At 36.7% G+C, this 18,868-nt stretch overlaps 1 long non-coding RNA gene across 1 annotated transcript; it reads left to right on the top strand.

Annotated features, from left to right (window-relative positions):
- Window positions 1-2,486: 2,486 nt before the first annotated feature.
- LOC135760292 (uncharacterized) lies at window positions 2,487-4,287 on the top strand. Its single transcript, XR_010537364.2, has 3 exons — window positions 2,487-2,693; window positions 2,810-2,908; window positions 4,218-4,287. It is a non-coding gene; the product is annotated as an uncharacterized lncRNA (long non-coding RNA).
- The last annotated feature ends 14,581 nt before the right edge of the window (window positions 4,288-18,868 follow it).

Below are 18,868 nucleotides of genomic sequence, written 5' to 3'. Positions count from 1 at the left end.
CAGAGTACACAATCACGAGGCCAAATCTCACGAGAAAGATTTCCGCTGTTTGAAAATCAACAACATCAGCGAGCAGCCACGATGGAGATATTGCAGACAATAGGTGCGTTCCATTCGACAGGGTCCCTGCGGAGTGTTCACTGCTCCCTACTCCCTGAGCACGGTATATCAGTTGAAGTGGACTTCACGGACAATAACCGCTCATTTGGAACGGCCTGCAAACGTCATCAAAGAAAGTCAACGATGGGGTCGCGCAGATTGATATAACATAAATATATATAGGACTACATTCATATTTTAATTTTTATTTACTATCACATTTCAAATATGTACACTATACAATAAAAAAAACATTGAGTACTACGTAATGAAAAACGTATGTTTATTATACACTTTAATTGACTATTGCTGCTATTACTTGACTATTAACAGAATTGAAGCCCTGCTGTAACTGTCATGCAAATATGAAAGTAAACTTTAAACTTTGGTTAACTATGTGTATATATGTGTTTTTAAACGCTTGTCATATAATTGCATAGCGGTCTGACCGTTCCGACCATAGATATGTATATAAAGGCTAGATGGCTCAAGGCGGAGTCAGCTGTGTCGTCACTTGGCGGCCATCTTAGGTCAGTGCTGCAATAGTGCTGCTCCCTGCTGCTGTGGACGGAAGGTGAGTGACATACGCCAACTAAAATGCTCGTAACTTGCTGAATTCTTGACGGATTTACAAACGGTTTGGTTTTTTACAAACGTTATTAACGTGGCTATAATTCTGGATGCTTTAACATGTTTCATGAATTTTTTATTTATTTTTAGTATACGTATTCAGTGTCATAGGTACATCTTTGACGTTTATAACAAACCAATCCGTTTGAAAATCGGTAAAAAATTAAGCAAGTTATGGTCATTTAAAAGTACCTGCATCATTAAAACTCAATGCTACGAGTGAGCAAGCGCTCTGTCCTAAGATGGCCGCCAAAATGCGGACGTTCCACTCAATTGGCCATCAGCGCGGACGAGCCATCTAGCCTTTATATACATATCTATGGTTCCGACGGGTGATCACGTGATGCGCGCAATGACAGTTGGGTGATTATCGCTCTCCACTTCCTGTGAAGTGATGTATTGATGTTCCCTGATTCCCTATGCCGTGCGCAGTGCCCTTCGAACTGAACATGTTCGCTCCCTTCGGATTGGAATCTCACTTAAGATGGCGGAATACCCTGTGAAGTCCACTTCGCAGTCCACTTACGGTCGAATGGAACGCACCTAATGTATATGATGCAACGGACAAATAATATAGTTCAATTCTTGTGGGTCCCGGCCCATGCTGGAATATTAGGTAATGAAGCAGCAGACAAATTAGCAAAACAAGTTAGGACAAATGAAAGAATTGATATGGAAGTAATGTATAGTAAAGCAGAACTCAAGTCAATAATAAAAAGAGAGATAAATATAAACTGGCAATCTTATTGGGATAATGAACAAAAAGGAAGACATTTATATTCAATACAACCAATTGTAGGAAGAGGAAGGAGTTCGAGGGGGAGAAGAAAGGAAGACACTATTATATCAAGATTAAGACTTGGACATTCAGGTCTTAACTCGACAATGCATGTAATAGGGAAACATCCTACAGGATTGTGTGAGTGGTGTGGAGTTAGAGAAACAGTGGAGCATGTGCTTATTAATTGCAATAGATACATAGAGGAAAGGACTAAACTAATAGAAGAATTTAGGAAGAAAGGTGTACAACAACTAACATTAAAGAAGCTTCTGGATCTAGAGGTAGGGGATAGTTTATTAATTAAATTCTTAAATAGTACTAATTTAATAAATAGAATATAGGTATTATTATTATTATTATTATTATTATTAATCCTCTCTGGACTGTGACGGACTTGAGCTGTAGATGGAGGAGCTGGAACACGCAGCAACATCGAAAGCTTGAGTCCTGAGTGGTCTGGGGGAAGGATTATAGTGTCTCTGATCCAATACCCACAGTAGATGGCGGTAATGCTCTTTTAAGAATGCGAGCCGCCAATAAGCTCAAAGAAGAAGAAGAAGAAGAAGAGCAGCCACGAGGAAAGCAATCTACCACACTCGTTTGGTCTTGTAAGTGTTTTTATTATTTTATTTTACATGTGTTTAAAATTGATTTACTTTATTTGTTGTTGGAATCGCGACATTCTTGCGGGTAATTTAACAGTATAACGTTATAGTAAGTCACCCATGTTTTATAAAACCCAAACAGTACAACCTGCAATGTAATAAAATAGTGGAGGTAAATGAGTCTATGTAACGTTACACTGAAGATTAACATGAGTGATTTGTAGGCTGCTTTTTAGTAACAGCAGTAACTTAGCTAAGTTACTGTGTTTCTTACAGTAATGTAGGCAGTGTTGTGCTTCACAATTATGCATGCAGAGATAGATTGTGGGGGAAAGCTATTCCTCCATAATGGATTTAACTTACAGGCCTTCAGTCTGTTGGAAAAAAGAGTTTTATTGTGTTAGTGAGGGAAAACTTGCAGGTCAGTGGGCATTAACCTTTAAGGTTGGTAAACACTTGTACACTGAAGCATACAATACTGTACAATTACTGACATAGGCATGTGCTATTCAGGTGTCAAAGCTGTGCGAAACTGGAGGGAGAAACTTGAGAGACCGTGCTGGAAGAATGCTGGACAGGTAAATTCTATAAACATGCAATATTAATCCGACATTGTGGTGTCAACACAGTCTTTCATGTGATAAAAAAAAATGTCAGTCTGCAACTGTTAATGACATTGTCTTTTGTATTTTAGAGTTCACTAAAATTCATTAATTTCAAAGTTCAACATGAATGGTGGTGGTCCACTGCAGAAGCAAGCATTTGAAAAAACATCAGTTCTTAGTTATTAAAGGTAAGTGTGTTTGTATGTAGTTTTAGGCTGAATGGTGTTTCACAAAATAATACTTTTAATATGACATTAGGCTATATGAGGAGTAATTGATGACAGTCCGGTCCTGCCTTAATATTTTCTAAATATTAAAAGCCCCAGATTAAATTACTCTTTGCCGATACAACAGTTAACTCACCCATACAATATTGTTTAGATGTTTTATTTTTAGACATTTGACAGGTTTTATGTCCATAAGATTGTAATGTGAATATTTTATGCTTGGCATCTTAAAGGGCAGGGTATTTGATTTTGAAAAATACTAACGTACTGAATACTAGCCTACACGCACCAACCAGAAGCACAATCCTATCTCATTAACCAGTAAGACTGACAAAGTGAATAACATTACAAAAAATAACCAACATAAACAACTGTTTTTAATCCGAATTAAATACGGCACGTTTAGAAATTTGAAAAGATAAATATCATTACACTAATTCGTAAAGGAACACAAACTACATAAGCAACACGTTTCATTAAAAAAAATTAATGCATCCAATTAGGCATGGGCCGGAATGAGATTCTGACAGTATGATAACCGTAAGCAAAAATACCACGGTGTTGCGGTATTGCCATTGTGACACTAAAATGTGTTATTTTCAAATGTCACTCTGCGTATTAAAACATCAACTTTTCAACTGGACACAATACATTTTATTTTTAAGCAACAAACAACATTTATGCCAGGTAAGAATAAAGCTTTTTAATGATAATATTCTTTCAATTGTAAATGTAAACATGAATTCAATTACATGATTTAATTCACCTTGTGTAAACACAGTTCATACATTGAAAACGGTATCACAGAAAATTTTTGTGGTTTTTAAAACCTTGACTCTGAAAATCTCGGTATACCTTGAAACCGGTAACTGGCCCATGTCAAAATATTGCATTCGGTCGGGGTTCAATGATTTGTTGAACGTTTTTTGGTCCTACGCCTTTTACAGGTGACACAAATATATAAAAATACACATTTAGACAACTTAACATAGTGATTGCTATCAAGACTTAAGGAGACTTTCAACCAGCATAACTAAAATGTTTCTGGATCAAAATCAGATACCCTGCCTTGAAGCCTCTTTTGCTAGTTCCAAAATGTAATTTAACCCACACAGAGAAACATGCACTTCTGTTTGTAGTAATGAGAACGGTGTGATTACTGTTGTTGACCTGTCAATGTTTATACATGACTTTTTTCAAAAGAGAATGTCTATCACATTTAACATAAAGCAAAAATACTTGTCTCATGCATTCTTTTCATATTTGGCAGATGCTGTGTTGAACAACTTCCCAGCAGCAACAGAACTGGAAGTGAAGGATGCAATGGGGGCATTTTAAACAGTCACCAGGCAGCACGGGGGGGGGGGGGGGTATAGAAATTAGTACAATTATTAAGTTGAAGTGAACTGAAGATAGTTTGTTATTGTTTAGATGTTATTTCATTTTTAAAATTGTATTTTGTTATTTATGCTTTTATTTTGTTACTGTTTTTCTTCATTTTGTCTTATCTGAATTTCTATTGTATTAACAATATTTTTTTTGGAATAAATTGCATGATTGCATGTTTATGAGAACCTTTTTTAATGGATTAAAAATAATTCTTTAGCCATTCTTTTGTTGTTTATTGGACACACACATGTAGTCGTTTAATAGACGTCTATTTAACGGCTAGTCTATTCTTGGGCTATGATAGACGTCTACTAGATTTTCACTGACAGCCCAAAATTAGCCTTGTTTTAGCCTAGACCCACATTCACCGTCTATTAGACGTATATATGTAGACGTTTAATAGCCGTCTATTTGATGACTAGTTTATTCTTGGGCTATGATAGACGTCTACTAGATTTTCACTGACAGCCCAAAATTAGCCTTGTTTTAGCCTAGACGTCAGGGGGGTGTTTAGACGGCTACTAGACGTCTATTAGCCGCAAAATTGCTTGCTGGGAGGCTTCTCATAATGAATGTAGCGTATATAGCAAGATAATTTCATCAGTTTAACAACACAATGTGTGTGTATATATATATATATATATATATATATATATATATATATATATATATATATATATATATATATATATCTTGTAAACGGATTTGAAATAATAAATAATTGTCGCGTCATGTAGCAAGAGAGACGATAGAGATCTCATTAACTTCTCCGCAGAAAGTTTTATTTCAAAATCAAGTTTTACATATTAAATAGGCTATTAAAAAGACATCTACAGACATCTACTCACAAACACACGCGATGCAGTGACTATATCTGCGGACACAGATTCCTAATGGGGAGAATTAAAAAGTTCGGACTCGGGTCAGATATAACAAATACATTTGCTCAGTGTTGGTTTTATGCAAAGTAAGTTTCTTATACCTAAATGTGTTTGTAAATTACATTACTTCACATCTTACACACTAGACTAGAGGGAGACATGAACAGGAAAAATTTAGGAAATTGTTAGCTCTTTTATTTAAATCATATTAAACTTATCAGGAAACAAAGATAACAACAGTTTATTGTTGATATAGAAATAATTTTTTGAGACATTGAATTTTTTACACCAAATCTTTTGAAACATTGAATGTTTTTACACTGAATCTTTTAAAACACATTGAATTTTTTTTCATTGAATTTTTTTAGACATTGAATTTTTTTTACACTGAATTTTTTAAAAACATTTAAAAAAAGTCATAAGGCAAAAAAAAAACAGTGCTAGATATTCGATGGCTTTTAAAATTCAAAGTCTGATTTAGATGCAAAATAAAATTCGGTGTTAAAAATTTGATGTAAAAAAATTCAGTGCTAAGAATTAGAATTCAAAACCCAACGGCACAGATTTACTTCCATATGCCTCTCCATCTCAGAAGAGACCAATTGTCTCTTGTATACTGGGCGAATTTGAGGGGTCATGGTGACAAACATTTGAGTCAGTCAGTTCTATGGCAATGTCAAGAAAGAGAGAATGACTTAATTAAAAGTTTTGGATGGACAATAAGGCAGAAGGTAGTAATAATGGGAATTAGTGCACTTAAAATAAGCCCTTCAGTAGTTTACCCAGGGGTTCCTCCTTGGTTTTTGGCAGAGGTACCAGTTGACTTAGGCTTATTGGAGGAAAAAGAGGATAATGAAGTGGATCAGTACATGGTACAGAGATACATTTCAAGGAAATATAAAGGAGGAATTATTATATATACTGATGCTTCTAAGAAGACTGATACGAAAATGGGAATTGCGTATGTTATCCCTCAATTAAACATTCAAGTTGCAAAAAGAATTAGTGATGATTTAGCAGTATATACAGCAGAACTGTTAGCAATATGGCTGGCCTTGATGTGGGTAGAGAGCAACAGACCTAAGCAAGCGGTGATTGCCTCAGACTCCAGTTCAGCTTTGACAAGCCTTAAGTTTCTTCACTCTGAGACAAGACAGGACATAGTGTATGAAATAATGCAACTAGCGAACAATCTGATTAAGTCTGGTATTAGTACTACATTTATATGGGTACCAGCTCATATAGGTGTAGGAGGTAATGAACTGGCAGATATGTGTGCAAAGAAAGCAGCAGAACTACCTGATATAGAGGTGAATGTTGAGTACAGTAAAGCTGAAGTCAAAAGTATAATTAAAGCTAAAACAAAAGAAAAATGGCAGTTTATGTGGGATAATGAACAGTCTGGGAGACACCTGTATAGATTCCAAAGAGAAGTGGGGAAGAGCAGGAATACATGCAGAAATAAGCAAGAAGAAGATGTGTTGTCTAGAATGAGGCTAGGACATACAGGATTAAATGGAACATTATTTATAATGAAAAAGCATGTTGATGGAATGTGTGAATATTGCAATAGTCAAGAGACCATAGAGCATGTAATTATGTATTGTCCTAAATACCATCAAGCCAGACAAAGATTGATCTCACAACTTAGTGAGAGCCAGATGACATTAAATTTACAGCTTTTATTGCAAAGAGGATCAGAGAACATTTGCTTTCAATTTTTGTTTCCTTTCTTGAAGATAGCTGGGTTATTAAAAAGGATTTAAGTAAGTGTGGGTTGACCTCTTGATCCACACTCCAGTCCAGATGGTGGCGGTAATGCTCCAAAAAGCTGGTTGCAATCCGCCATTCAAAATCATAAGAAGAAGAAGAAGAAGAGATTGAACGTGTCCCAGGTGTAGACCGATCGATTTGCTGCTTGCAGTCGAGGGAGGAACTACGAAGCCGTCAAGCCGGACACCTGCTGCTTGCCGTAGTGACGTGTGCGCCGTGTTTCCTTGTTTTTAATTGCAAATGAAGTGAATTTGATGCTGAATTGAAGAACAAACCTTTTAATAAAAAGTTGCAACCAGAAACATTTTATATCGAATATTTTAATGGCTGCTTATACCGTATAGACCATTTCAAATTATGTAAACAACACTGGTCCAGAAACACTTCCTGTTACAGATTGTGACAGTTATTTTTTTATTTCACATATATCATTATCTTTAAGATGTTTTTTTAACTTCAGTTAATTCAGGTTTATATGTTCTGTTGGTTTATTTTATCCCAACGTTTATCTAGTGTTAAAAAACGGAAACAGGAAGTGCTTCTGGCCAGTGTTGTTTACATCTTGCTACTCGATCCATAGACATTATATACGTAGACACCTCATGACGTGCTGGAACGCATCAAGCGCCGGCGCCATATTGAATGGGTCTCCTCACTGTACGCTAGCATCAGAGTCAATGGGAGTTAACGGAAAGAAAGCCATACTATGGCCGTATTTTGTGCAGCTTACGGTTGCAATAACCGGCGCAGTATTGATTCCAGATCACATGGGTTTACATTTCACAAGTAAGATTGAACCATCATTTTGGTTATTTTACGTTATTATTTATAATATTATGTCAATGTTCAGCAGGAACTGGTCTGGTACTCTCTCTCATGATCTCTCGCTGTTTTTTCTTCACATTTGAAGGTTTCCCAGTGATACAGGCATTAGGAGGCAATGGGAAGTTGCTATAGACCTTTTGCGAGTCGACGTCATAGTTACGTCACGCGCGCATGTGGTGGCAGAAAAACAGTGGAAATGAATGAGACACGAGTGAAACGAACAATATAACTCACTAGAAAATGTTTTGTTGTGCTGTTGAGTGTCAGAATAGGAATGCCAAAATAGATGACCTTCATTTTTATAGTATTCCGTCGTCGAAGACACCATTTGAAGATAAACGTAGGTGTTTATGGTTGCAATAAAAGCCCTGAACCGGACAGACTGGAGTGATGAAATCATCTGAAAATCTTTTAATTATTTGAATAGAAAATAATTAGAGAAGATATCCGGTGTTCTGTCGAAGTCTGATCCCTCTATGTGTTTCTTATAGCGTTTTCATTACGTTACGTTTATAATTTATTTAGAAAGATTAAAGATTTGAATTAGTTCATAATATCAATAATATTACCATTTATTAAAGTTTTCGTATTTTTTTCGTTTTCTATTACTTCTTTTTACCTTATATCTTAGCCTATGTCTTCCTGTTTGTTCTAAATTATGATGTTTACTAATAAATATATAAACATAGCACACACACACACACACACACACACACACACACACACACACACACACACGATGTAAAGTGTTAATAATATATGAACAGGCCTATACAAATTAATTTGTATGTAAACATAATAGTTTTAGATCACACACGTAGGATAAAAATATAAGGAAGAAATTGAAAACAGGAATGATTAAATGTTTAATAAATGATATTATACAGATGATAGTATTGCTCTTATAAGTACTTCAGCGATTCATACTGTAAAAATAATTGATTTACCAATAAAGAACAATACATATACATTACATGCAAGCATATCAGTAGCCAAGCCATTAAAACTTTTAATTTATTTAAAAAATAAACGTAACTTGGTGAAAACGTTTTAAGAAACATTACACTTAAGAGAAATATAGGGGAAACAGACTTCTACAGAACACCGGATCCTTAAAAATCACAGTTTAATGCTAAAACACTTCACACAGCTATTGAGAAGCATTCACTTTCTGCCACCAGTTGGGCTCCGCCCACAAAAAAACGTCATCTCTGTTTGCAAACACGCAAAAGGTCTATAAAACGGGAGGGTTTTGTTGTGACAGACGCCCTGTCCCAAATGGCACACTCCGGACTTGTGGTCCTCCTCAGAGTCCACACTTTGATGACATCACGTAGTCCAGACTTAAGGGACCCTTGATGTGAGTCCACGTGGGTGCACCGGAGTCGTATTTTGGGACAGACTCGAGCATCACACCGGAAATAGGTAGAGAGGTTGCCCGTCAGTGTGAACTCCTCCCTTCCGTCATCTGATTGCCCTTTCGCAAGGACTTCTGGGTTGGCAAAGTGCGCGAAGCCTGCTGCAGTGCGGGCTTCGCTGAAGACCGCATCAAGGGGGCAAAGGAGGCGCTGATGAGCACACTTCAAAGCGTAAACATGACAGATGGGACACCCTACGGACTCGTAGACTAAGCGAGAACGCGCAATTTAAGGCCACGAGACCGAAAGTCCACATGAAGTGCGCCATTTGGGACAGGGCCAGAGTCGTCAAAGCTCATAGAAGAACAAGAGGGGAAACTCTGATTCGTTTTTGGAAACAGCCACTAGATGGCGCTTCAGTAGCGCGACCGCCGAATGAAAATTCTCACAGCCAATTCATTCTCAATTCCTTCATATTAAATTAATTTAATACCTTATAACATAAAATACCCAAATACGTAAAAATTACATAAACACTTTGTACTAAAGTATATTTTACTTAAGTAAAAGTAAAAAAGTAGATGTTTCATGTACTTAAATATTAAATATAAACCAAAAAATTGAAATTATGAAATGTAGTGGAGTAAAAATTATGATAATATGCTTTGGAATATAAGTTTTACAAAATAAACACTAATATAATAAAGAGACTTGAAAATGTACTTTTATGTAGAAAGTAAAACACTTAAGTAGTGTCTGCCTCTGTCAATATGCCATACTTAAAGAGCATAATACAAAGTATTTTAGGATGAAAACAGTATTTTTCAATGTGTGGCAGCGTCCTGTATCATAACTAAATCTCTGCCGCTTATAACAACTCAAACCGTGTGAAAATCCGGTAAGAATTAGGGGAGTTATGATTATTCCTCATTAGAAATGAATGCAAGGGAGCGCACTGGAGACCCATCCAAGATCCCCGAAAATAACGGGAAAGCCTATATTATTAAAATACCAATAGAGTTTGTTATTTTCATTTTTTATTTTATTACACGACACATTATAACATATTTAAGCATATTAAAGTGTTTTTTGCTGTTTTGAAACATGAATTAATAATGTTTATTAGTGGAACTAAAGGTTGGATTAAACTTGAAACGCACGTGATCGTTGTCATCAGTGAGGACCAGTCACGTAAAGCTGTTACGTCATCACAGGTGTGTTCGAGATCATCAGGTGTCATGAGCAATTCGGGCTGCGTCCGAAACCGCATAGGCTACTGTATAGTAGGTACTGAATTAGATGAAGTACCTACTTACTTGGCGTTAAAACAGTAGGTACTGTATAGTATGAATCCGGGTAGTATGAATGAGATTCGGACGTACTTCATCCGCCATGTTGCTACATCACGTGACATACGTCGTCATCACGTCATGTCATTTCAGCGCGAAAACCATAGATATGTATATAAAGGCTAGATGGCTCAAGGCGGAGTCAGCTGTGTCGTCACTTGGCGGCCATCTTAGGTCAGTGCTGCCATAGTGCTGCTCCCTGCTGCTGTGGACGGAAGGTGAGTGACATACGCCAACTAAAATGCTCGTAACTTGCTGAATTCTTGACGGATTTACAAACGGTTTGGTTTTTTACAAACGTTATTAACGTGGCTATAATTCTGGATGCTTTAACATGTTTCATGAATTTTTTATTTATTTTTAGTATACGTATTCAGTGTCATAGGTACATCTTTGACGTTTATAACAAACCAATCCGTTTGAAAATCGGTAAAAAATTAAGCAAGTTATGGTCATTTAAAAGTACCTGCATCATTAAAACTCAATGCTACGAGTGAGCGAGCGCCCTGTCCTAAGATGGCCGCCAAAATGCGGACGTTCCACTCAATTGGCCATCAGCGCGGACAAGCCATCTAGCCTTTATATACATATCTATGGCGAAAACAGCCGCGTGCATCTTCTTCTTCGTTGGATAACTCCTCGTCCGGGGCATCATGGGATAGTGAAGCGTCCATCGTATGCACACCATAGACAGTAAAAGAAATGGACACAGCGACCCCATTGGATTCAACGGAGACAAGTGAAGTTTTTTTTTTTTTTTTTTTTTTAAACTTTATTTAACAAAGTCAGTTTACAACCCAAAAGGCTTGGTACAAAACAATTAATTTTCTACACAGCAGACAAGCATCAAGCATGGTACAAAAATGTAAACATTAGATAAAAGGACACACGACAAAAAAATAAAATAAATAATAAATACAAATAAAAAATAAATAAAAATAAGACACTAGGGGTTTTCTGTAAGATTAAGGGTTTCTACCAGATAACATAGATTCATGGCAGATTTTTTCTTCATTAATTTTAATGAAGAGAAATAATTACACAATTCCTTATGAAATATTAGAAACCTTGGAATTGTTCTCTGAAATCTGTTTTTATGTATGAAAAATTTCCCAAGAATAATCAGTGAATTAATTGCCAAGTCATGTGTTCCATCTTTCACAAAAATACCAAATAATACATTTTCTTTATTTAATACAGGTAAGTCTTCAAATTTAGGAAACAACCAATAATGAAAGTCCTCCCAAAAGGCACAGGCATACATACAGTCAAAGAAAATATGATTTGTTGTCTCAATTTGATCAGTACAAAAAGAACAATTGTTAACCTCAAGCCCAAATCGACAACTTAAAAATTCTCTGGAGGGATATATTCCATTGATAATTTTAAAGTGAACCTCCTTAGCTTTTGGTGCAAGTGGAAATTTAAAGTATTTCGTTCTCAAAATTTTAACTTCAGTTTTGGAGAAGTACTGAAAGATTAACTGTTTACTCAAATAAAAAGGATATAATTCTTTGATAAAAGCACCCCGAATAATAGTGTTTGGTAAAATCAGGTTAGTGAGAGAAACTCCATTTACCAAAAGCTTAGGAAGGACAGGGGTTACATCGCTTTGAGAAAGGGTTTGAGACATCTGAAATATAGATAGAGGAATAGCTTTAATCATATTATCGTATAGTTTCTTATCATATAAATTATACTTTGAACAAAAAGTTTCAAAAGACATAACACCACTATTATCGAGGATATGCATCACCGACCATATACCTTTCTCCCACCAACTTTTATAGAAAATAGACTTGTTTCTAAATACCACATATCTACAATTCCACAGAGGGACATTATGGGGACTGAAATTATGCTTATAAATCAATTTCCAATAAAGTAAAACCTGTTGATGGAACACTGACAATTTAACAGGGAGTTTTTTAAGGTCATAATCACATCTAAGAAGTAAATTAATACCTCCTAATTTCAAAAAGACTTGGCTAGGGATATAAAACCAAAAACTATTTTCATTTTTCAAAAAGGATCTTAACCAATTGGTCTTAATGGTGGCATTGATGCATTCAATGTCGATAGCTTTAAGTCCTCCTTCTTCAAAGTCTTTAACCAAATTCCGTTTTCTAATGTAGTGTGTTTTACCTTTCCAGATAAAATTAAAGATTGCTTGGTTTATAGCTTTAATTTCATTCTTAGAGAATGGAAGTGATTAAGCAGGGTAGACAAGTCTCGAAATACATTCCATTTTTGTTAGAAATATTCGACCAATAATAGAAATATCCCTTTGAGACCATAAATTCAAAAGAGATTTACACTTCACTAAATTATCACAGATATTAAGAGTACTAAGTGAGTTATAATCCTTTGTGATGTGTATACCCAAATATTTTACAGTGTTTTTAATAGGAATATTGCAAAAGGATGAGTGAGGGGAATTATGAATAGGTAATAATTCACACTTTTTAAGATTTAGATTTAACCCAGATGCTTTAGAGAAAAGCTCTATAGTTTGAAGAATTTTTGGAATTTGGTTTATGTTTTTCATAAAAATGGTTGTGTCGTCAGCCAGTTGGCTAATGACTAAGGGTTTTCCTAATACTATCAATTTTTCAAAATCTAAATTTTTAATAAGAATGGATAACATTTCTGCAGCGGCAATAAAGAGCAGGGGAGAGATAGGACAACCTTGTTTGATTCCTTTGTTAACTGAAAATCTTGGTGATATTCCCATTGGTAGTATTACTGTACTATTAGTATCTTTATAAATTAATTTGACCATATTAATAAAATTGTCACCTAAACCGAATAGTTCTAAAGTGCGAAACATAAATGTGTGTTCAATTGTGTCAAAAGCTTTAAAAAAATCTAAAAATAAAATAAAGCCATCATCTTCAATGAAATGACTAATCCACGGAGACAAGTGAAGTCAATTAGAAGCACGCACTTCCTGGGTGTCGAGGGTACTGCGCAGACTCAAACTGAGCTCAATGACGTGGATGTGAGCAACCTGCCTGACAATTGTAAGTCTTCTAATAGCCGTGCCACGGGAAATCTGAATCACCTACTGAATCTCTCCCAGTCCATACGGTAATTTCTCTACTGTGCGACAGAAAGTCGCAGGTTATGACGCAATCGTTAGCCTATTTTTACAAAAACTGCTTCTATTGGGACATAACGTAAGATACATGGTAATGGAGCCTTCTATACATTTTCATTACATGTTTCTTTAGAAATAATTAATGGACAAATGGAGTCTTTAAACGCCTCAGATGTAAAGTTATTCGCTGTCAAAGTGACGCCAAAATGAATGGGAGTCAATGGGATGCTAACAGCAGATGGGTGTTCGCTAAGCAATGGCGGCGTCCAGGGAAGCTTCAATAAAATATGAAACCCTGCCCCCCTGATGCACACTGCAAAATCAAACCGGAAGTAGTAAGTCATCCGGGTCATAGATATCAAATAGAAGACTAGATGCCCTATTGGCTGCTGGGGACTGAGAAATACGGCCGCCATCTTAAACCGGTCGTACTCCTAGTTTCGTTGCATGGCAGCAGATAAGATGCCAGAGCACCGTGGATCATTTTCCTGTTCTAATCGGCAGACCATCGCAAATAGAGCCCGGAGGATTATTTTCACAAGTACTTTTTAACATTGCGGTACTACTGGTTGTATTTTGTGAATAGAATATTAACAGAAAATTGAGAAAGAGCAAAGATTATTGATTTTTGTACTGAAATCGCAGCCAGCTAACGTTCGCTAGGCTATGTTTACTGCACCAGCCGTTGTTCACCCTGCAAGGACAGGTGGGGTAAAGTAAAGTAATAATTACAAGAGTTTCTCTTTTGTGAGTATTGTGTAAGGCCCTACATGTGTATTATTATTATAAGGTGCTGTGAGCTGCGTGATCCGCCGAGCTTTAAAAAGCTAAGATGTCAACAGACATGTACGTTGTGCGGGAGGATCTAGAACAGATGATGTTTTCCTAGGGAGGACATTGAGGAGACTCGGTTTGGAATCGACAACTATCAGTCTGACTCGTTGTCATTGGTTGTGTCTGTGTTTTTAAAGATAAGGCTCCACCATGTTGCCAAACTCACCTCTCTTGAACTATAGAAAGGGAGCACGGGAAAAAGAAGCTCTGCAAAACAGTCCTCTTTCAGGGGTGTGTGTGTGTATGTGCGTGTGTGTGGGGGGAGAGGTAGTGGGGGGGAGGGAGGGGGGGGTTACAAATCATTTTAAATTGTTTCTTCACCTTATTAAAAAGTCTTATTGTACTGCAACTAACTGTTTCTACATCTTTGTCATATTTATAGTGTGTGATTTATAAAATATCGTATATCCTACATCACATATTTTGACGTCTGCTCACTTTATATCTTATATCAGAATATTTTATTACTGTTTAGTGAATATTCATTTAATTCCTACTATGAACATTAAGTGGCGCTGTCCACATTAGTGTTTGTAACACTAATATTCTAAACCTAAATCTTGACAAACTATATATTGTTGGAAAGCTCAAAGAGTATAATTTTCATATTTTATTACAATTTGGGGAAAATAATGACATAGTGAGAGTCAGTTTCCAAAATGTTACGGGCCCACAGGTAGGCCAAATTTATTTTTGCATATAACACTAAAACCCTACTCTAAACCTAAAAAATCATGACAAGCTATATATCATCTGAAAGCTCTCAGAATGTAGTTTTAATATTTCAAAACCTTTTTGCATGAATAATAATGCGGTGACAGTAATTTATTAGTTTGTGAGTATACAAGAGTATGTGGCAAAATCTAGTGGCAGTTGTTGGTAAAACCATTAAAATTGTGACACAAACATAATTTTTTGTGATTTTAACTTGAAATTTGGATCACAACTACTTGAGACATATTGCTTATAATGTTAACATTATTTATTGTGTGAAACATTAACTTTTATGTAATTTTATTTATAAATTAATGTGTTACTGCATTATTTTATATATTAAAATAAAGGTAAACGGCTATAAAAATATTTATATTTAATATTTTTTACTTTCTAACTCATTTGTGAAAAACCCTAAATTGTCTTCTTTAAAACAAGACCAAGATTAGGTTTCTATCCCAAAGAATCCCAGAGACATATTCATTTAAAGATGTACATCACATTGTCACCCTCCACTCAAACGGGATTTGCGGCACATAAGGGGTTAAAATACGCCGAACCATGTGTCCTGTATCATAGGTCCATGAATGACCTTTGCAGCAAAAAAACCAGCGTGAAAATCAGTTCGGTATTCACTGAGATATGATTAATTAAATGCGCTGATAGCTCATTCCACCAGTCATACAGATTACACTGAGTGGAGCGGGTGACCGATCTAAGATGGCGGCCCCATGTCTCGCCGCGCCAGTAGGCAGTAGCGGTCGATAGGGCGTCTACCTATATGATGTCTATGATCCGGGTACTTTTCGCATACTGTTTTTCGAATACTATGTATTCGGACATACTACTTGCCTCGCCTACTGCTTTTCGCGTACTATATAGTATGTAGTAGGCGGTTTCGGACGCAGCATCGGTCTCCCACATAGACATCATATAGGTAGACGCCCTATCGACCGCTACTGCCTACTGGCGCGGTGAGATATGGGGCCGCCATCTTAGATCGGTCACCCGCTCCACTCAGTGTAAGGCCGGTGACACACTGGATGCGTGGCGTATCTGTTGCATGTCAGTTGCGTGGCGGCTGTGTCGCGTTTTCTGTGTCTGTACATACCAGAAGCATGCCTGACTCGGCGCGGACGCGCTGCTGTTGCTATAGACATATATTTTGGCTGGAAACGCTTCCAAGACGCTTGCGTGTGGCGTGAAAAATAGGCGTCGGTTCTATTTCTAGCGTTTTCTGTGTCTGTACATACCAGAAGCATGCCTGACTCGGCGTGGACGCGCTGTTGTTGCTATAGGTGACATATATTTTGGCTGGAAACGCTTCCAAGACGCTTGCGTGTGGCGTGAAAAATAGGCGTCGGTTCTATTTCTAGCAAGCACGCGTTTTCCGCGCATCTCATGCAGGCAGTCTGCAAGCTCTAACCTGTTAACATGGAAGCCGAATTAAAAACGGACACGCCACGCAGCTGAGACGCTTACGCCACGCATCCAGTGTGTCACCGGCCTAATCTGTATGACTGGTGGATTGAGCTATCAGCGCATTTAATTAATCATATCTCAGTGAATACCGAACAGATTTTCACGCGGGTTTTTTTGCTGCAAAGGTCATTCATGGAGCTATGATATAGGACACATGGTTCGGCGTATTTTAACCCCTTATGTGCCGCAAATCCCGTTTGAGTGGGGGTGACAATGTGATGTACATCTTTAAATGAATATTTCTCTGGGATTCTTTGGGCTAGAAACCTAATCTTGGTCTTGTTTTAAAGAAGACAATTTAGGGTTTTTCACAAATGAGTTTAAATATAAATATTTTTATAGCCGTTTACCTTTATTTTAATATATCAAATTATGCAGTAACATATTAATTTATAAATAAAATTACATAAAAGTTAATGTTTCACACAATAAATAATGTTAACATGAAGCAATATGTCTCAAGTAGTTGTGATCCAAATCACAAAAAAATGATGTTTGGGTCACAATTTTAATGGTTTTACCAACAACTGCCACTAGATTTTGCCACATACTCTTGTACTCTTGTATACTCACAAACTAATAAATTACTGTCGCCGCAATATTATTCATGCAAAAAGATTTTGAAATATTAAAACTACATTGAGAGCTTTCCGGTGATATATAGCTTGCCATGATTTTTTAGGTTTAGAGTAGGGTTTTAGTGTTATATGCAAAAACAAATTTGGCCTACCTGTGGGCCCGTAACATTTTTAGAAACTGACTCTCACTGTGTCATAATTTTCCCCAAATGGTAATGAAATATGAAAATTATACTATTTGAGCTTTCCAACAATATATAGTTTGTCAATATTTAGGTTTAGAATCTTAGTGTTACCAACACTAATGTGGACAGCGCCACTTAATGTTCATAGTAGGAATGAATGAATATTCACTAAACAGTAATAAAATATTCTGATATAAGATATAAAGTGAGTCCAAAATCAAAATATGTGGTGTAGGACATAAGATATTTTATAAATCACACACTATATGACAAAGATGCAGAAACAGATAGTTGCAATAAAATAAGACTTTTTAATATGGTGAAGAAACAACACACACACACACACACACACACACACACACACACACACACACACACACACACACACACACACACACACACACACACACACACACACACACACACACACACACACACACACACACACACACACACACACACACCCCTGAAAGAGGACTGTTTTCCAGAGCTTCTTTCCCGTGCTCCCTTTCTAGTTCAAGAGAGGCGAGTTTGGCAACATGGTGGAGCCTTATCTTTAAAAACACAGACACAACCAGTGACAACGAGTCAAACTGATAGATAGTTGTCAATTCCAAACCGAGTCTCCTCAATGTCCTCCCTACGAAGGAAAACATCCTCTGTTCCTGTTGACATCTCAGCTTTTTAAAGCTCGGTGGATCACGCAGCTCACAGCACCTTATAATAATAATAATAGTAATACACATTTATATAGCGCTTTATACAATACTCACAACAGAGAAACTCTTGTAATTATTACTTTACTTTACCCCATTCTCCTTGCAGGGTGAACAGCGGCTGGTGCAGTAAACATAGCCTAGCGAACGTTAGCTGGCTACGATTTCAGTACAGTAAAATCAATTAGCTGGCTCTTTTTCTATTTTCTGGTAATATTCTATTCACAAAATACAACCAATAGTACCGCGATGTTAAAAAGTACTTGTGAAAATAATCCTCCGGGCTCTATTTGCGATCGTCCGCCGATTAGAACAGGAAAATGCTCCACAGTGCTCTGACATCTTATCTGCTGCCATGCAACGAAACTAGGAGAACGACCGGTTTAAGATGGCCGCCGTATTTCTCCGTCCCCAGCGGCCAATAGGGCATCTAGTCTTCTATATGATATCTATGGTCTCCCCGAGCAATTCGGTCTCCCCTAGGACCCCAATTGGTACCTAGCACTAATGCCTGCTCAAAAATTTGTCATTGCGATATCTCGTCTGCATACGCGGTCTAGCAAGCTAATTATGTTGTACAAAATAGAAGCATAACATTTTTTAAAAATAAAAGTTAACAAAAAAATAATATAACCAACTAATATTCATGTTGCCGACACGTCAGTACTTTTGTGTCATCATCTGCTTTACAAAAACAATACTTTAATTTTTTGTAAATTATTAACATACCTTACGGA

Source organism: Paramisgurnus dabryanus, chromosome 17 (genome assembly GCF_030506205.2).
Source record: "Paramisgurnus dabryanus chromosome 17, PD_genome_1.1, whole genome shotgun sequence".
Lineage (NCBI taxonomy): Eukaryota > Metazoa > Chordata > Actinopteri > Cypriniformes > Cobitidae > Paramisgurnus > Paramisgurnus dabryanus.
Note: the sequence above shows the minus strand (reverse complement) of the source record. Positions and strands in the feature narration are given on the sequence as shown.